This window comes from Podarcis raffonei, chromosome 10, assembly GCF_027172205.1.
Source record: "Podarcis raffonei isolate rPodRaf1 chromosome 10, rPodRaf1.pri, whole genome shotgun sequence".
Classification (NCBI taxonomy): Eukaryota; Metazoa; Chordata; class Lepidosauria; order Squamata; family Lacertidae; genus Podarcis; species Podarcis raffonei.
Window position 1 is genome coordinate 44,906,661 of NC_070611.1, and position 20,255 is coordinate 44,926,915.

At 43.6% G+C, this 20,255-nt stretch overlaps 1 protein-coding gene across 12 annotated transcripts in view; it reads left to right on the forward strand.

The window, feature by feature from the left end:
* TCF20 (transcription factor 20) overlaps positions 1-20,255 on the forward strand; it is a 193,724-nt gene that overhangs the window by 33,375 nt on the left and 140,094 nt on the right. For 9 of the 12 annotated variants that reach the window (XM_053406432.1, XM_053406447.1, XM_053406438.1 and 6 more), the window contains exon 2: positions 9,391-9,456. The gene's annotated coding sequence lies outside the window, so the exon portion shown is untranslated. Of the gene's footprint in view, positions 1-8,295; positions 8,525-9,390; positions 9,457-20,255 lie in introns of those variants that run through there. The other 3 variants (XM_053406433.1, XM_053406440.1, XM_053406442.1) reach the window with 1 other exon arrangement.

Here is a 20,255-nt window from a genome sequence, read left to right on the forward strand (position 1 = left end):
TGCATTAATGAAACTTCAAATTATGTGAGTAAAGCATTTAAACTTACTAAAGTGTGTGGTCTATTCACTGTGAAAGGGGTTGAGACAGGGGAAAGACAAAGCAGCACATTTTAAGTGTCTAAAATGAGTTATTTAAAGGTCTAATAACCTATTTTTTCTGTGCTAGACAAATGTTATACATGCTTGTGTTTCTAAACTCTGCTGGGGGCTCTTTTGATTAAAGAGTGAGCCAAGCCCCATGCTTTTTAAATTCAGGCAGCCAGCTGTTTCTTTTGTAGTTTCCCCCATACAAAGGACTTCAGGATTAAAAACACAATCAATTCCCATCACAGGTCTCTTCCACTCACCTGGAACCTCTGGCAATGAAGATATAGGAATGTCCCCCTTCCCCCACACATCCAGTGCATAGCCCAACAACTCAGACCAGACAGCACTTACTCATAGCAATTGTGTATCCCACTTTGTGCAGGTGGGTCTGGATTGCAGCCACTATTCAGCTTCTTTGAGGATTATTCTCTCTTGTATTTATATTTCTTAGCAACTACTTGAGGACATATTGTATCATTGAATTGTACCTAATGAAAAGCCTTGATGGCTTTGTAGTCATGACCACCCACTGGTGCTGAGGGCCTAGCAGCACCTTCCTGGGTTATGCGTGGGTTATGATCCTGTGGAACTACAATGATAGCCATCAGCTAACTTGCTGGAACAAGTGGTCCATCCATGGTACACTGTCACCGGTGTGTGGATGAGGCCAAGCTCCAACCTTGGCAGCCTAGGAGACTCAACCAGCTGTGTGGACACATCTTGAGCGCAGATGGCTTTGTGTAAACTGTTATGGGCTTGCTCTGCATTCACATTAGCATTGCTTGACTTAAAAGTAATTTTAGACTGTTCAGAGGCTTTCTGGGCACCTGTCCCAGAGTTCCCTGCAGAGATTCCCAAAACAGCACACCGTGGGTGGGACATTTCAAACAGGCAGCATCCACATTAGGATGGAAGCAGCTGAGAGAGAAACAGTTCCGAATTAAGTAAGCGTTTGGCCCTGCTGAAATGTGATTTGCTCGGAACCGTGTGACGTAAGGATGTAAATAATTGGGAACGGTCGTATGGACAAACAGCACCACATTCCTAGGGAGAAAAAGAGACATGTTGCATGGAAATTCTGTTTTGCAGGGCCACATGATTAAATGGAATTGCAAGCAGAGCGTATCTCAGAAAACTGCTGGTTTTTAATCTGCTTTCTATAAATCCTTGCTTTTAATTATAAAATAGCTGCTGGGAGAAATTGTAATGACTACTCAAAACAGTCAAACTGGAAGAGGGAGGCGGGGCTAAGCTAGAAGGGCTCCCAAGTGCCCCTTTGTACCCCTACGTAAATGGGCTGCAACCCACATAACATCTCACGGCCATGGATACCAAGCCCCCTGCACCCGTTAGCACACCTGGCTAAATGCTGAGCCAGGAGTACAGACAGAGCATCAGAAAGTGACTAAAAACAACTGGGCCATTTCCCATAGCTACACCTCTCCCCATCCTATGTCATTCAAAGCGTTATCTTTTAGGCGGGGGGGTGAGGCTTAGACATGGGGAGGAATTTTCACTGCTACATTGAAATTCTCACTGGAGAAAAATGGTTAGGAGTGGGGGGTGTAGGTGTACTTTTAGAGCGTTTTAATTTGTCTTTTGCCACTCTTTGATGTTATATACCTTCTATCTGTATTCCTGCTAGGCTAGGAGTGTTTGTTGGTAGAGCGCTTTGCATTCATGGCCAGGTTTTCTGGATTTGGGGGGGGGGGGTTGTGGGGAAGAATAATTACGTTTCCTAGATTTTTGCATTTCCAATGCCTTAAATGGATTGGGATCTGATTTAACATTTGACCTGTCTTTAGTAAGCAAAACTAAAAATAGTATTAATGACATGTAAATGTTTGTTTTTCCAATGACCTGAGCATTTAAATTGAAATATTTTATTAGGAAACAATACAAATCACACACTAACCACAGCTGCAGGCAGTGACGGAGTACCAGAGATACACTATTCATCAATAGACCCCTTACTTACAAACAGACCAATGACTCTGGGTGTGTACATGCATACTGCGCTGTTGCTCTTCAGCCTGGACCCAAAGCTTTTGGTGACATTCCTCTCACTGGTGAGCAGCTCCACCTCCTTCTCTGAAAGTTCCAGGGGTTCTTCACAGTGTTTGAAACTCCCATTTTTCTAAGCGCATTTTTTGTGACAGGGAATTTCATTAGCACAAGCAGTTTCTGAGCTCTGGGTGTAGTACTGTGCCTAAGATTTCAGATTAAAACTGCAGAGTGGAAGGAAAGGAGGACCCTTTCTCCCTCCCCACTTTTAGCTACTCTCTGAAGACTGGAGAAGAGACCCTCTGAAAAATATTAGGAGGGTAGGCAGCGGAAGGACTAGAGCACGTGAAAAATGATCATATTTTAGCTGCAGTTCATTCATTTTCAGCTTTGTATGCTTGTTATTTAAAAAGTGTGCCTAAACATTCCATTGTTGCGCCTGTAACCTAGGTTTAAGGTGCCATTTAGCTCCTAGCTTTCATATCTCAGTTTCTAACACTGGTTCTTCATCAGGTACAGACCCTCCAAATGTCCTTATTTTCCAGGGACAGTGCCTGATTTAGAGAAGCTGTCCCAGTTTCTGATTTGATCCTGGAATGTCCCACTTTTCTTTAGGATGTCCATTTATCATTGGAGAAATGTAAGGAGTGTATGGAGTTATCCGATCCCTGAGCCATCTGAAGGCAGCCCTGTATAGGAAAGTATTTAATGTTCAATGTTTTATTGTGTTTTTATATGTGTTGGAAGCTGCCCAGAGTGGCTGGGGCAACCCAATCAGATGGGTGGGCTATAAATATGGGGTATAAATATTAAAGTTATTATTATGGAATGTCCCTATTTCAGAGAAATGTTGTAGGGTATGCAGGTAGCAACCCAGAGGGCCCCTCAAGGAGATCCTCAGAGTTGGAGGGCCTGCCTGCTCCTCAAGGTCTTCATCCTGTGGGCGTGTCCAGTTCATCCTCCAAGAACTTCATGCCTGCTTCTAAGTCAGGTACAGCCATGACATTATGCAAACTAGCCTATGCAAGCCAAAGTCTTGTGTACTTTCCCTCTCCCCTCTCTTCCAGGGCAGCCACAAGAAAGACTGAAAGCTTTTGCTTCCACTTCCAACTGTCCACATTTTAGCATTAAATTTCAATCAAAAGGTGGTAAAACTTGACTATGTTTCATTGAAACAAGCTGGTTTTGTGAACCGTAGTTTGGCTTATTTCAGTAAAGAACAATTGACTAACATAGTTTGTCTGGGTTTGGACATACAAACTGTGGATAGTCAAAACAGAAGTGAAAGTTTCCAATCTGTTCCTCATGGACGTGCTTAAAAACGAGAGAGAAGTGAGGCTTGTCTAGGCTTGTTCTCATAATGATTAAGTTTATAGTTTATAATAAACAGTAATTTATAGTGATGTCCAAACACAGTCGTAGTTTTCTATGCAGAAAGTTGTGTTGGGGCCAGGAGTGATCCCAAACCTGGCATGAGGAAAAATATGCTGACAAACTTGGCAGTTCCCCACTGTACCACAATCCCATTTTTCACTCATTTTTGTCTTTGCTTCAGAGCGGCTTCTGTTTGATTCTGCTGTCATTAAATGATGAACATGCATGTGTGAATCTATATTTAATGTTAGGGCTACGTATGTTACAGAAACTCAAAACCTTCTGTCTTTAATATTGTGCACTGATGACCAGTGAACTAAGAATGGAGGCAAACACTTATCCTCTCTTCAACAGATGGACACTAGCAAATTATAAATAATTTTGGTACATGTCTTTGATCACTTCTCAATTATAGACAATAAAAGCTACTCACTACCACCTTCATCATGGACTTGCCATGCTTTTTAAAATTAGTATGGATACAGACCGCAGCCTGCTAACTGAAATCTGAACAGATAGGCACTGTCCATTTCGCTCTTTGCATAGTATCCTGCACTGCGATTTTTACTGCTCACTTCCTCTCTTCAATTGAGCAGAGAGATGGGATTTCCACTGTATCCCTTGGGAGCCTATGCATCAATCTAATAGACTTCACTGTCGGGAAACATTTCCTAGAGATTTGCTTTAATCATTGGTGTCAGATTCCTGTCCTCTGGCATGGCATTTCTCCTTTTGCCTACATCAGTTCAGGTTCCTGTGTTTATAATAGTAGCTGCTCATTTGACCATTTCTCTTTACCTGCTGAACAAGCTCTTGTCAGCTGTAGGCTCTTGTGGTTTTACTCTGGAGGCATTTCCATGTATGCAGGAAAATGCATAATCAGAGGGACATTGGTTTTGTGAGACGAGCTCTCTGAACCCACTGCAACAGGCAAATTGCAATAAAGACAGAATTGCATGACTACAACCTGTTGCAACAGTTAAAATTTGTGTCATTAGCCAGACCCAACATGTCTCCGGAATTGGGATATAGCTAAGCTCTTAATACCTGTTAAATTACTGATGCTATGTGCTATTAATAATAAAAAAACAAACCTTCAGTCCACATATCCCCCTGACAAAGAAACAAGTACAACATCCCATCATTTTCCTCTGATAGAATCCATTTACCGTCAACTAGAATTCTTCAGACATTGGCCTGTTCTGGCAGTAGTACTGTATTAGTTTACTACCAAACACGTTTCTGCCTTTGCATGAATTCCTGGATGGCATCTGAGACTGCCCTGTCTTGGGATTTGGCATGGTGCCTTGTAGTTAATAAGGTGTTCTGAGAAGAGATTGGAAGCAGCTACTCATCTCTCTGATTGCTCGGAAGACCAAAAAGGACAAAGGGGGGGGGGAAAGGAAACTTGTTCCTATGTAACTGTAGGCTCCTAAAGACTGCAGCAAGGATGAAAATGAAAAGTTGCATAAGTTTGTAGACCCCAAGTTTTCCATTTCTCCCACACAGCAACTACTGCTTGTCATGGGGCTGTTATTTATTAATATGAAGTAACCATGAAAACAGAAATACAAAATGAACTTGCAGATACAACCATAAAATTATCAAACACCTTGCAGCTGCAGCAAGTTAAAAATCCTACAGACTGTATTTTAACATAAGGATACTTTTTTGTTTATCAAGAATGGCAAAAGTATTGTTCATGAGTGTGTGTTTGTTGAGAGTTGTAAAAACCACACATGCTTTTTAGGGTATCTCTTGCTTGTTGTTGTTTCCTGTTTGCATCTTGCTTTTCCTCTTAGGAACTCAGGGCTGTGTACATTGTTTTCCCCTTCTCCTCTTTTTATTTTCACAATAACCCTATGATGTAAGCTAGGCTGAGAGTTGGTAGTTCAGACACCAGAGTTATGAAACTGCACATACTTAGAGTATTTTTTTGCTTGTTGTCATTGATCAGGGTTGGCAAACCTTTTTGTTTTGTTTTGGTATTTCGCTGAAGACACACATCTTTACCCTGGCACTTGAGGTATATATTTTTAGGACCCACCTTGTTTGTGTGTTTTACACTGTTTTCAATATATGTTTTAATGTTGTAATCTACCCTGTTGTAATCCACTTTAGGGTGAAGGGTGGGTAATTAATAATAATAATAACAAGGAATATGACTCATTGCAGTTGAAGTGGTGGTGGGGCTACTTTTCTGGCATGCTTATTTTTCTTTACAGGATCTGTGAATGACTATCTGTCTATGTATGTTTCCATTTTCCTTTTCCTCCAGGAGCTTGAAGATTGTGTACAGTGGCCTCCCCTCCCCCTTTTATCTTTGCAACAGCCCTGTGAGGTAGACTATGCTAATATACGTACTTACATAAGCAACAGTGATTGTCAATAGATTACCAGGGGGTGTATGGGTGTGTAGGTGGGTGTTTGTGTGCAGGGCCCCCAAACCACATACAATATACTAGGCCCAGGAAATGCTGTTGGCATACCGAGATGTGAGTGAATGAAGCATTGCAGTTTCTCACTAAATGCCTGGTGTGGAAGCACCCTGGGGGGTTAAAGAAATGTTATTCCTTTTATACTGTCTCTCCTGCAAAGCTTTTCAAGTTCAAGGCCCCTTTGAAGAGAAACTTCATATAAGAACTGCACAAAAGTCTGTAGCTAGGTTTCCTTTGGAGGAGTACCTTTTGTTTTTAATTTGTTCAGCTTGAAATTAGAGGTGGGCGAGAGTGAAGAGTACTGAGTTCTAATCTGCAGGTCCAAGGTCAGTATCCATGGGTGTAGCTCTACTCCCCCTGGGGGTCACATGGCTTAAGAAGTGGAAATATCCCTCCCATGGATTTTTAGGTATGCAGGATTAAGCTGAGAGATTTGGGGTGGTCACCCAATGGGGTACAGGTCTGTCAAAACAACTAAGTGAATTAAAGCCAGTAGCTGGTGGTGATCTCTGCCCGATTAAAAGACAAACACAGGGCCTTGCAGAACCTTCAGATATCTTAATTCCTGGGAAGCCAAGAACTGCAAATCAACTCCTTAAATGCCAAAATCTAGGCACACAGTGACCCCCGCTGTTCCCCTCTATTATAGGTAGAAAGAGTTGTATTTGGAAAGGAAAGAGAAACAATGTTTGCACTTCTGGGCTTGGCAATGGCCTATGCAGTACAAGAATCAGGCTAGGAAATGCAGATATCAAAAGCCAGGCCACAGAGCAAGGCTATGGACCAGGGGTCAGCAACCTTTTTCAGCCGTGGGCCGGCCCGCCGTCCCTCAGACCATGTGGTGGGCTAGACTATATTTTGAGGGGGGGGGGAATGAACGAATTCCTATGCTCCACAAATAACCCAGAGGTGCCTTTTAAATAAAAGGACACATTCTACTCATGTAAAAACATGCTGATTCCTGGACCATCCACGAGCCGGATTTTGAAGGTGAATGGGCCGCATCTGACTCCTGGGTCTTAGGTTGACTACCCCTGCTCTGGACCTATTAAGGGAGGAACAGATTTCTCCCTGACCCTTCCAAAAAGCCCCCACCAGCAGGTTATTTAACGTTGTGTATTTACTATGGATAATTCGGGGGTGAGGGGAACCTTTCTTTCCACTTTCACCCTCTCTCCGTTTGTATATTTCTACCAGCATGCTTCTCTAGGCTTAATTCTTGTTTAATATCTTAGTGTCTTTTAATGACAGCGGGAGCTGCAGGTTGCTCTCTGTGGGAGGCAGTGGGAGGCTGTGCTTGAGGTAAAGAGACTTGATTAAATACTGCTTTTCTGTGCCATGATTCTTTTCCTCCTTGTTAGGGGGGAAATAGTAGATATTCTTGCTATACTAATGTATATACCGGTAGCTTCATTTGTTTATCCATCTAATATAAGGGGCACATCAGAGTTCTTAGTATGGCACATACATTTAGTTTTCTTAGCTAAGCGAGAATTGCTAACAGGAACTTGCTTTTGAAAATCTTGGTGAGAGAAAATGGGCACCATGTTAGGAAGCCAAATAGATGATATTTCGGAAGTTCCTATACCCACTTCCATAGCTCTCTTCTAGAATGTTCCATGGGCTAAGAAAATCAGGGAAGAGTCTGCCTCATACTACAATGTTTGTACCAGGAGAGAATATATCCGTTTTCTAGAATAATTCCTGCATATTTTAGGAAGAAAATAATCCCCCACTTCATAATTGAGTGGTAGAAAGGAGACAGAGATGACACATTTAATATAGGCTAGGCAGGGGGTTACATTTATTTGTGTAAACAGTGGTTTAGAATGCACTGTACAGTCCTTGCCTCTTCAGCTAAAACGCTGTTTAGGTGGAAAATGAAATTAGCCTGGTGGTCAGATTTTCCCCCGTGAGGACACTCTTTGAAACAAATCTTGCGATGCAGACCTTATTACTCCAGGGGGAGGAAGTTGACCGAACTTGAGAGAGAATCGAGAACAGGGCATTGCAATCTTGCAGTCATGCCTGAGAGTGTATTGATAGAACTGTGGAATCCAGGGGAGCAGCATGGCAGGAGACGTGCCAGGCTGAGCGAGAGATACACTGAAAGAGTTATGTGGGAAGATTTGCGGGTCAGAGCTGAAATGCCCTGACAGAGCGACGCCGTGGAGAAATTTGCACAGTGAGAATCAGATTGGCTTTTGTAGAATGAAATGCTGCGTAACTCATGTCAGGGAAAGAGAAGGGAGACAGAGAGAAAGTGCAAACAACGGCAGGCTCTGTCTGTCTGTCTGTCTGTCTGTCTGTCTGTCTGTCTCTTTCTCGCTTCCTCTCAGGGTCTGATTAAATAGAGCTGCCAGAAGAGGTCAGCCCTTGTTGACTTGCTGACAGCTTGGGTGAAAGGCGATATGATTTGGAAGGGAAGTGATATTGATCACATATTAAAACAAAACAATCCTCTTCCAAGCCGGGTGATAATGAAGTGAGGGTAGCTCGTTTTTAAGTGTTTCCTAAACATCCATGGAAGGAGGAGGGGAGGAACCCAGGCATAATGCGAATGTCAGGAGCTGGCAAGGAGGAATCCAGTTGCTTCTCTTTCCCAGCAGCTGATGTTCAAGGTGGGTATTTATTTGCCAGAATGTTTTTGTTCTCTCAGGTTTAGCTGGTAAATCAATGGCTATTAGCTGCCAGAGATAAATGCAACATCCATATTCAGTGTACCTCAGATGCTGGGAGCAAGCCACAAGGGACAGCTACCCCCATCTTGCTCTATTGGTGAGCTGCCCTAAGGCAAGGATGGGGGACAGTGTGGGACTGTGAGACTCTTCGTCTGATCTGGCATAAGCAGCTCTTATGCAGCTGCCTGTGCCTTCACCATATAATGAAGGGGCTCTTGATTCAAGTAACGCTGGGCTTAATCAAGGTGACACGCTCCATATCTCAGGGAAGGGACCTTCTTTTATCTTGGCTGAGTGACAGCTCTTTTTCATGACTACTGTATATATTTTGCATAAGGAGGAAGATATCGGATATGATTTGGTTTGGATTTCATGACATACTTCTATTTGCATTTCCTGCAACACTCTTTAAATGTACAATATGCTTTATAATTTTTCATCAGTTCTCAAATCTGGTAGTAGCGATAGTGACTTGCCTAAGGCCATCTAGTGAGCTGTGGTCTGAGCTTGGATCTGCTTGTCATTCTTTTTCATTCTCCAACCCCATCTTTCCTTTAAGATGCTCAGAGTGCATGGGGGTGCCTCCATTTTATCCTCGGAATAACCCAGTGAAGGGGGCTAGGGGAGAGAGTGACTGGCCTGAGGCTGCACAGTGAACTGCATGGCTAGTAGAATGGGGGGTTAAAATATATGAAATAATAGAAATATGTAACCTCTGCTGGTGCTTAGGTATTTTTAACCCGATAGACACATCTTAACAATTTGCATTAACTCTCTCATAAAAGTTCTTTCTTATTTTCTTTTAGTGACTTCTCTGCCTCTGTTTTGACAATGATCCTCAAAGGACTTTTCCCTTCTTCACAGAGGATAAGGTATGAAATAGACATTTTTTGTTGGGGATATTTATAATGCAAAGTGTATATAAGACTTATCCTTTCCTAGTATTTGTTTAGACTGCTGGAAGGATGGATTGATATTTATTGTGAGCTTCAGGGATCACTTCACAGAGTGCAGAGGTGAGGAACCTTAGGTATAGAGAACCTTCAGATGTTCCCATCTAGTGCTTGGGTCTCTACTGACACCACACCTCCTGCAAGGCTTCCTCTCCCAAGCCAAGCTGCTCATTGGCCATGTTTTTCACCCCCCTTTAGTAGTTTGCCTAGGTGGAGTGTGTCCTTGAACAGTGATAGTAACTCTTGTCTGAATGGAGGACAGAGAAGGGATGTCCATGTGTGTTGAAACAAGCCTACCATAGAGAGATAAAATGGACATTAGTTTCTCTACATGTGTTTTTATTGCTATTTCTGTTGTCTGGTCTTGGGCTGTAATAAAGATTGATGATCATTAGTTGCTCTGCTCACTCTTGCCTCTGTCTTCACCCACCACTGGTATATGTCCCCCAGAAGGTTGCCTTGAAAGGAATGCAGTTCTCAGGCTCAAAAGGTTATAACCCAATATAGCGTATACATACCAAAAGGTAATGTGTGTGCATGGCATACACATTATTACAGGTGCCTATATACCAGGGCACTGAGACTGGAAGCAGAGGCCTGCTGTACTTATATGAATTGGCTAACATGCACTTGTTGTGGTATGGTGTGTGAGGTGGCTGTTCACTGATTACTGAGGACACAGAAATCTTAAGGCTTCTTCAGTAAAATATTTATGTCGGTCATATTTAAACTAGAGAAATATGGAAGCAGAAGCTTTTAAAATCAGACGCAATTAAAATTCTTCTCCTCTTCCAATCTTCCCTGAAGTTGCCGCTTTACTCTTCAGTTACATTCTGTTAACATGGATGAGACCTGAATTTCAAATAGAATGAAGCATAAACCAAAATGTTTTGAAACAGCCCCTCGAAGACCTACTTTTTACAGTTATACACTAAGGCACAAATGCAGCAAAGCCTCGTCTCTTGCCACCTTGTAGATCAACATTTCAAAGTCTCATGCTCCACAGCTGCTATAGCAACTCCTTTGGGTTCTGGAAAAACATACACACTAAAATACATCAAGCTCTGCTATGCGTATCATAACTCAGTTCCTTCTTTTGGGTTACCTGTCAAATTTGAGCTGCTGGTTCTGGCTCAGTTTAATAGAAAAGGCACTGGATTGATTCCTGAGTGTCTAGATAAAGATTCACATAGCAAAGTGTTTAAAGTTGATCCATTGGTAGGGTCTCCTGGCCTTGCTTATGTAACTCCTGTTTAAAAAAGGGAAGTGCAGGTCAGTAGAAAATGACTGGTGACATGTGTCTCCTGGAAGTCTGGAGATAAAAAGAGGCAGAAGTATGGCTCATTTGCTAATCTAATAACTCCCCATCCAGATTTTCCCTGTATCTCCATCTCCTCACTTGTAGATTTCCCTCCGACCCTATTTTGCTGTCCCTTAAGTGGCATCGAGGGGTGTAGGGAACTGCAGTCAGTAAATCGCATCCAACAATTCACAGTGGCTGCTGCTAAATCAGCTAGCTGAGCACCTGCTGTCTGAAAGCTAATGGAACTGAATAGCTGGGTTTTCAATCTTAAAGCAACAGAGACAAGTAAAAGAAACAAACATCACAGAATGTTATACAGTCTGCCCTAATTTGGCTTACGAAAACATCAGAAATGTTTCTTTCTTTTTAGTGCAATAGAAAGTGCAAACCCAAACTTCTAAGCATGAGATGTACTTTTAGTAATTGTATGCTTGATCAGGTAACCTCAGATAACAGCCCCGTTCATCACTCTGTTTCTACGATCAAGTGGGTATTCTGAAGCTGAAAACAGCTAAATGTGAGCAATAGGGCCAGGCAATAACTTTTTCAACATCGTGATATATAACCAGCTAAACATTGCAATATATTTATATATCATGATATCTGAAATAGGGAAGGAACTAAGCAGAGGCGAACAGGACAATGTCCTGGCAACTGCTACTACTTAAGGGTCTAAAACTGATTATCAATCACCTCATGGTCACTTTCAGCAGCAGGCAAGCCAAAATGCATCCAAATGAGACTTTTGGGTTTGGGCTTGGCTACCAAATGGTGGTTTTCAGGCCAAAGGATGCTAATGAGTCATAGTGAACACAAATAATCTGGGACTGCCACACTGCCAGCAGGCTTGCTAGGCGGTGGCAGCAGCAACAGCAGCATGGCTGCGGCAGAATGAACAATGGCAGGGGAGGGGGGAGCAGTGGCAGCCTGGCAACAGTGCCACAATAATCAGCAGCCTGCGAAGCCTTATCATGGTGGCAGCAGCAGTAGTGGCCTGCAAGGCCTTGTGGCAGTGGCAAAAGTGGCAGCGGCCTGCAAGGCCTTGTCATGGTGGTGGAAGTAGCAGTAGCCTGTGAGGCCTTGTGGTGGCAGCAGGAGATGGTGGCAGAAGCAGACATGGCCTGTGAGACCTTGCGGAGGCAGGCTGCCACAGCTTCTCCCACCACCTCCCACTATCTCCAAGAGGCCTCACAGGCCGCCGCTACTTCTTGCCACCATGGCGAGGCCTTGCAAGCCCCATTGCTTGTGTTGCCACAAGGCCTCACAGGCTGCCACTACTATTGCTGCCATCTCCCGTAGCCATCGCAAGGTCTCACAGGATGCTGCTATTGCCGTCACCTGCTGTCACTGCCACAAATCCCCGCAGGCTTCTGCCGCAAGGACTCGTAGGCCACCGCTGCTTCTGCTGCCAAATCCTGTCACCAAATCCTGTCGCCACTGCGAGGCCTCGCAGGCCAATGCCATTACTGTTGTCACTTGTCATCACTTCTGCAAGGCCTTGCAGGCTGCTGCCAACACTCCTTGTCACTGCTGTGAGGCCTTGCCACCGCCTCCAGTCGTGTAACTGAGTGTGTGATTATTGATAATATTGTCATTTATCTGTTTTAGACCCCTAATTAGTAGCAGTTGCCTGGACGTTGTTCTGTCTGCCTCTGTGTAGTTCCATCCTTATTTCAGACATTGTGGTAGCTTGCAGTGTTTAGCTGCTGATAACACTGCAGTTTTTAGCTGGAGATATTGTGAGGTTTAGGTGGTGATAATGTTGTAGTGTTTAGCTGGTAAGGTATTGTGATGTTGAAAACCAGATATCGCCTAGCCCTTACAATATATTGGCAGCTCAAATATTATGAAACAATTATGATGTGAACTTCAAACCAGTTTTGGATGATATATCAATATATCGCCCAGCCCTAGTGAGCAAACAAGCTAGGTAATTAGGGGAATCTTAATTTACCTCCTTTAACCTGGAATAGATAAATATACAGTTGAGTTGCAACCTTGCATGTGGTCTTTTGTCTTTTCATTTCCATAAAATCATCTTACCATTTCAGTTTAAAGCCAATTTCAAAGTTGTTAGTGATTTTTCATCAATTTTTCCACTATGTAGACCTTTGGAAACACTTTCCTGTTTTGGTGACCATGACAGGATATCCCATGGTAGCCTGCTTTACTCTCTGCTGCACAGTGCCTTATTACCTGCATCAAACCACTGGGGTTTTTCGGATGTGTGGAGTATGTAATGCCTTAATAACGCCAGTTTATTTGCACTGTGGCAGTGGATTAACTGTATGCATATGATCTTATTTGCAAAAGCTGCTGTAAACTATGGGATAGAAGTATTGTGCAAAAAGTCTCCAGACAGTTGTGAAATTACTATCTTTTTCTTCTTCTTGGTAAATGGGACACCTTATTGGGAGAGAAAGTCTGTATCTTTACAAGCCAATATCTCAAAGGTAAAAAAACAACCCCTGGATTTTTGGCAAAGTAAACAGTAGCGCTGAAATAAATGGCAGCACAATCGTGATATTGAGCATTCAGAAGTGGGTGGAATTTACAATTCACTGCACATACATACACAGAGTAGCGTGAGAGAGAATAATGCAATGCGGCATGACTAAATCCTACCAGAATTCCATGCCAATGTAAACAAGGTTTTTTGGATCAGGATAACACCACTAAATAAGCTCTCAGGTGCCCCAGCCCATTGAACAAGCCCTTGCTGAGGGTGGCTCATGGCCATTCGGTAGTAAACTTGGTCTGTAATGCTCAACTGCTGAAATGTTTCTGATTCAATAACGTTTCCTTGAAATTAACCAGTCTTCTTGTATTGTTGGGCTTTGTGCATTGTGAAGATTGGGGGGGGGGGGAGAGAGAACCAGGAGAACGGTAGCTTAGCTTGGGAGTCTAAAAAGTCAACTGCACTTGATATCTTGTATAGATCTTGAAACCTATTATTTGCAAAACTACTGTTCAGGCCTACCTTTTGAGGGGCGGCTTTGCCTCTAGATGAATCTTGTGCATAGAAATTAATTTTGCTAAAACAATCCCTCTCTCTTCTGTTGCCATGGTAATGTGTCCCTCCTCCACTGCTGCATCGTCTTCTCGTAGCTTCCCTCAACATCCTTAAGTCCTTACATACAATATATGTATATATATTTCTGACTTCTTTCTGGCCACTCTCTTATAAAAGAAAAGAAAAAATCAAACTGACATGAGTTCTGTGCACCCTATTTTTGTTAAATAATGGAGTTCCACTCCTTCACTGTCTAATTCACTAAAGAATAACACTAAGAACTGTACTAGACTGGTGGCTGGCCAGAACTTGTGAACAGCGCACAGCAAAATGGATAATTTTAAGCAAAGGAAAATGTTTATTTAGGGTGTGGTGGGGAAGGTAGAGAACAAAAAATAAGGCATGTTTGAAACCTCCCCTACCCCACAAAATAACATGGCAACATGTCCCACTTGGACAGATCTAATGACATGGGGTGGGGAGATACACCATTGCTATTCCTGTGAAATGGCTGTTGTATCCCTGGTGGGGAAGAACACAGAAAATACCCAAATGCCATAAAGAGGCATCCCTCCAAAGCCCACCAATCAGGGACTGTGCTGATGTGACACCCACATGCTGTCCACACATGGAGGGAGCCAGTTAACTCACCCCCAACACACACACTGCATCACAACACACATAACAAGCAAAATGATGCTGCAATGCCCCCAATCTGTTAATCTAGTGAGTATATTTCCCCCCTTGGAGGTTGCATGGGAGATACTGCTCATAACTGTTGAGGGGGGAAAGCTCAATTCACTTCAGACAAGAAATAGAGTACATATTCACAAATGGCAAACTTGGAGACAGTTGCAGCAGTCGTCCTCTATGTTATGCAGTTCTGTTTGGGCACCCATAATTGTAATAGTGACTTGAGGGGTCCTGTGAGGTGTTTGAGGGGTGTTTGTGTCTCAATATCAAGACATGGTGCCTGTAAGGGTTCCAGGAAGTGAAGCATTGACAATATGTTCAGATTTCTAGAAATGTTCTGGAGAGAGGTTGTTTGTGCAGAGTGTTCCCATTGTGTGAAAAGTGCCCTTTGCCCATAGTTCTTTTCACCAAACTTGTGAGTTATTTGTGTGCACAGAGCTAGAGACAGATAGTTATGTGCCCAGTGACCTCCATTTAGATACTGGTTGTGGGAAGCAGTGGAGTTGGTTTTTGAGGTCAGTGACTTTATTCTTGAAAGCAAAATGCAAAACAAGCACATCGCTAGTGATAGTATCTGGAATCTAAACAGGTTATCACCCTGGATGTAAAACCTTCTTTTATATGAGCAAAACTATTTCTTGTGTGGCTAGTGATCTTGTAAGCCAGGAGTATTGGAAAAATCAATCAAAAAATGTTTGAATTACATTTCAAATCAGAATAATCAATTTTAATGTTTAGATTTGATGTCTAATGTATGAACTAGGAAAAGGGGGTACAGGTGCAATTCCCAAGACTCCCACAGTGCCATGTGTGTCAGGAAACTGCAAACTGAAATAGAATAATGATCAAAGAGCTGGTTGTGAATGGCTCCCCATACGTATTTCAGAGCAACAATGTTCTCTCTCTGAAAGCTTAACCTTTTGGCTCTAGCAGGAGTGACAATACAAAAATGCCTGTACTTTGGTGAAGAGAAATGCTAAGAATAATAGACAGAATAAGATAAGACCGTTTCCCTCACAGTCACATTGCACCCTGCAAACTGACTTTGTTTCTGGTGAGGTGGAATGAAAAAGCTGCCGCTGAAGTCTGGTAGGAATAAAGCTTGTATTTTGTGCTCCCCTGTCGCTCTGCAGAAACTGTTTATTTACTGACCCAGTTAGCAGAGTGGTTTTTGTTATCATGGGTGATTCAGGTACATGAACATAGAAGCACCCAGAGCAACAGGAAGCAGCATTTTCCATGTGACAAAGGACGAGTGACCTGCAATCTTAGTCTCAAAGGATTTCTCATATGGTATACAACTTATAAAAACATAAATTCATTTTATACGGGGCACTTTTTCACGTGGCGCACAGTTAAACTATGGAAATAGCTCCCAGGAGATGTAGTAATGGCAAGCAACTTGGATGGATTTGAAAGAGGATTAGGCAAATTCATGGAAGATGCTGCTAGCCATGATGTCTGTGTATTCCTTCCACTCTCAGAGAGAGCACTGTTGTACAAGTCTTGGCTTGCAGACTTACCATAGGTATGTGCCTGGCCACTGTGAGAACAGGATCCTGGGCTAGACTGGTCTTTGGTCATCTCCAGCAAGGGTGCACCTTACGTTTTTCCACTAATGCTGTCATCAGTCTTTTTGCTGGTGTAGAAACAGCAAATGCAAAAATTCCTACTGCATACAAAGCAGATGCCAAACCTACTATTGTTTGCGACTCTGGTCAGGGCAGAAGCAAAACAACTTCTTTACTTCCACTTTTAAGTGTTATCCGTAGAGGTAGTTCAAAAAAGTTGGAGGTCATGGCTTTTTGGTATGCATCGCTGTCTTTTACTATGGGGCCCTTAGCTTGATGAGAAGCAAAAGACTAAGATGTTTGTCATTAGACAGTCTGTTGATATTTTCCCAAGAATAGGGAAAGCCTTCAGGATTGCAAGGTCAAATTCACCAATTTGTCCTCTACGCTTCCGTTCTTCTTCTGTTGTCGTAGTGCTGGCTGATGGCAGTGACACAGGGAGAGAAGTAGCAACTGAACAATATGGAGCATGAGCGTAGCCAGGATTTTTGTTGGGGAAGGGACAGGACTTGGGGGGGGGGCAAACCCGACATGATTGGTCAGTTAAGTATTTCTTTTGTTTTACTTGATGGGGGGAGCTGCCCCCACCCCCTGGCTACGCCCATGGCATGGAGGCAGGTGGCGCAGAACAGCAAGAAGGGGAGAGGAAGAAGGCAGCTGTGGGAGTGGCAGGTTAGTGGGGAAGACATGCTGTGTGTTGTGTAGGGGACTTGGCTAATTGTCCTAATATGGAAGGGCAGCTGCTGATAGCCATGTGTAGATCTAGCTGCCAGAGAAGGGAAGATACTACGAGCTCTGTGGAAATTACCAGCTGCCACTGTTGCTAATACAGTGGTACCTTGGGTTAAGAACTTAATTCGTTCTGGAGGTCTGTTCTTAACCTGAAACTGTTCTTAACCTGAAGCACCACTTTAGCTAATGGGGCCTCCTGCTGCCGCTGCGCCGCCACTGTGCGATTTCTGTTCTCATCCTGAAGCAAAGTTCTTAACCCAAGGTAATATTTCTGGGTTAGCAGCGTCTGTAACCTGAAGTGTATGTAACTTGAAGCGTATGTAACCCGAGGTACCACTGTACTGCAATCAGTTATACTAAGTCTCTGAGTGCTTATCTTTATGTAGACAAAAAGACACCAACCCAGAATCTTGGGCCATGTTACGTTGAAACAAGAGTGCATCTGGGCATGTGCAAAGTGTCTTTACTCCTAACGAAGCCTTTGCTTTACTTGTAACAAAGTCTGCACGTATTGGGAAGAGAGAGCATGCTTCTATAACAGGAGCTATAACTTAAGTGGCGGTGCAATTGTGTGTGTGTGTTTTTCAACAACTAGGAGTGGGGGAGTAATTCTCATCTTACTCCTCCAACAAAATGTGTCATTATCCTTTGCATATATGCTCAGAACTAGGTCCCATTATGTTTTCGGTGTGATTTAACTCTCAGGTAGGGGAGGTTTGATATTCTTTTCTATTGTGGGTGGGAGGCGGGGAGGAAGTTTGCATCTGCAAAGCAGAAAACAAAACAAAACATACCCCCCCTAAAGTAGATACTCTGGCAAGCAAGCATGAAACAAAACAGGAGAGTGTATGTTTTAAATTGTTTTATATTTTTTGTGGTGGTGGTGAGGGTGGTTGGCATTCACCAGTGGATGCAGGAGGGGGAATAGTATGGCTTCTTGACAAGAGAAGAGGCTTGGAGAAGTTTGTGTGTTTTTTTCTGCCCTGGAGCAGGAGCAAGAGTTTGTATCTTCCAATCACATCCAATATCTTTCTTCAAGTTTCTCTCCGTTTGCTCTTAATACTTGCTCAGCAGCTAGGCAAAAAGCTGAAAAAAAGATCCCCCTCCACCAGAAATGATAAGACATTAGCTACCTCAGTCTCCTTGTCTGCAACAAACAAACAAACAAACAAACAAACAAACAAACAGTCTTTTACTCTCCACTGTTGCTGCAATGAAGCTAGAGACACTCTGATTCTTCCTCTGCTGACCTTCCCTCTGCCTTCAGACTTCCCTGCTCATTAGCAGCAGCTGCTGCTGCAAACCGAAATGGCATCAATTCTGAGAGTCTCTTGTTTTAAGGTGGGGGGATGGGACCAAAGCAGGCATGTGTCACTTAAAAGCAAAAACACCAGCTGGATTCCACTGCATAAGCCTACATGGTTTGTGTCCAGGATGATAGTCAGGGTCTGTCTCCTCCCATAACAGCCTGCCCTGCTCCATCTTCCCCATGTCTTGCCCATGGCCAAGGGACAAATGGTTGAGTCCTGAGAAAGGGCCCTCCACGTGGCTGTATCAAGATTATGGATCATTTTACCTTCTGAGCTCTGTCATTCTGCCTTCTCTAATTTGTTTTGCCACCTCGTCAATACTTTTTGATTTCAAAAGGCACTTGACCTGCTGGGTGGATAATTTTTTATGTGGCAACCCCTCATTTTTACATGATTTTTTATATGCTCTGCTGGTCTGTATTTTATTGGTTTGCACTGTTTTTATTGTTTTCGTTTGATTTTTTGTTTTTTTGTTTTCACCGGTTATAAAACAACCTGGAGCAATTTAGATGCATTGGAAGGACAGCATACAAGTACTACTGCTGCTGCTGCTGCTGCTGCTACTACTAATTTATTTATACCCCCCCCCTTCATCTGGCTGGGTTTCCTCAGCTACTCTGGGTGGCTTCCAACAGAACACTAAAAACAGAATAAAACTTCAAACATTAAAAACTTTCCTAAATCGGGCTGCCGATAGTTGTTTATTTCTTTGACATGTGATGGGAGGGTGTTCCACAGGGCGGGCACCACTGCTGAGAAGGCCATCTGCCTGATTCCCTGTAACTTCGCTTCTCGCAGTGAGGGAACTGCCAGAAGGGCCTTGGCGCTGGACCTCAGTGTCTGGGCAGAATGATGGGGGTGGAGACGCTCCTTCAGGTATACTGGGCCGAGGCCGTTTAGGGCTTTAAGGGTCAGCACCAACACTTTAAATTGTGTTCAGAAACGTACTGGGAGCCAATGTAGGTCTTTCAAGACTGGTGTTATGTGGTCTCGGTGGCCACTCCCAGTCACCAGCCTAGCTGCTGCATTCTGGATTAGTTTTAGTTTCCAGGTCACCTTCAAAGGTAGCCCCATGTAGAATACAATGCAGTAGTCCAGTAGAATGCAGTAGAAGGAGTACAATGCAGTAGAAGGAGCTGGTAGACAGCTGCCCTGGACACAGAATTGACCTGTGCCTCCATGGACAGCTGTGAGTCCAAAATGACTCCCAGGCTGCGCACCTGGTCCTTCAGAGGCATAGTTACCCCATTCAGGACCATGGAGTCCTCCACACCCACCCTCCCCCTGTCCCCTAGAAACAGTACTTCTGTCTTGTCATGATTCAGTGTCAACCTGTTACTCGCCATCCATCCTCCAACCGCCTCCAGGCACTCACACAGGACCTTCACTGCCTTCACTGGTCCCAATTTAAAAGAGAAGTAGAGCTGGGTATCATGTGCATACTGATGAACACCCAGCCCAAACCCCTGATGATCTCTCCCAGCAGCTTCATGTAGATGTTAAAAAGCATGGTGGAGAAGATGGAACCCTGAGGCACCCCACAAGTGAGAGCCCAGAGGTCTGAACACTTATCCCCCAACACCACTTTCTGAACATGGCCCAGGAGGAAGGAGCAGAACCACTTTATAACAGTTCCCTCAGCTCCCAGCCCCTCTAGACAGTCCAGAAGGATGTCATGGTGGATGATGTCAAAGGCCGCTGAGAGAGCCAGCAGAACTAGGAAACAGCTTTCACCTTTGTCCCTAGCCCACCAGAGATCATCGGTCAGCATAACCAAGGCAGTTTCAGTCCCATGATGAGGCCTGAATCCCGACTGAAGGGACCCAAATGGTCTGCATCCTCCAGGCATGCCTGGAGTTGTTCAGCAACCACCCACTCAATCACCTTGCCCAAGAATGGTAGATTTGAGACTGGGCGATAGTTGACCATATTGGCCGGGTCTAAAGATGTCTTTTTAAAAAGCGGTTTAATAACCGCCTCTTTCAGTGGGTCTGGGAAGGCTCCCATAGGTTATGTACAGAAACTGGATTTGGAATGGCTATGATTAATAGCACCCAACTGTGGCTTTCCTGGCTAATTTGGGAAAGTTGGAGTGT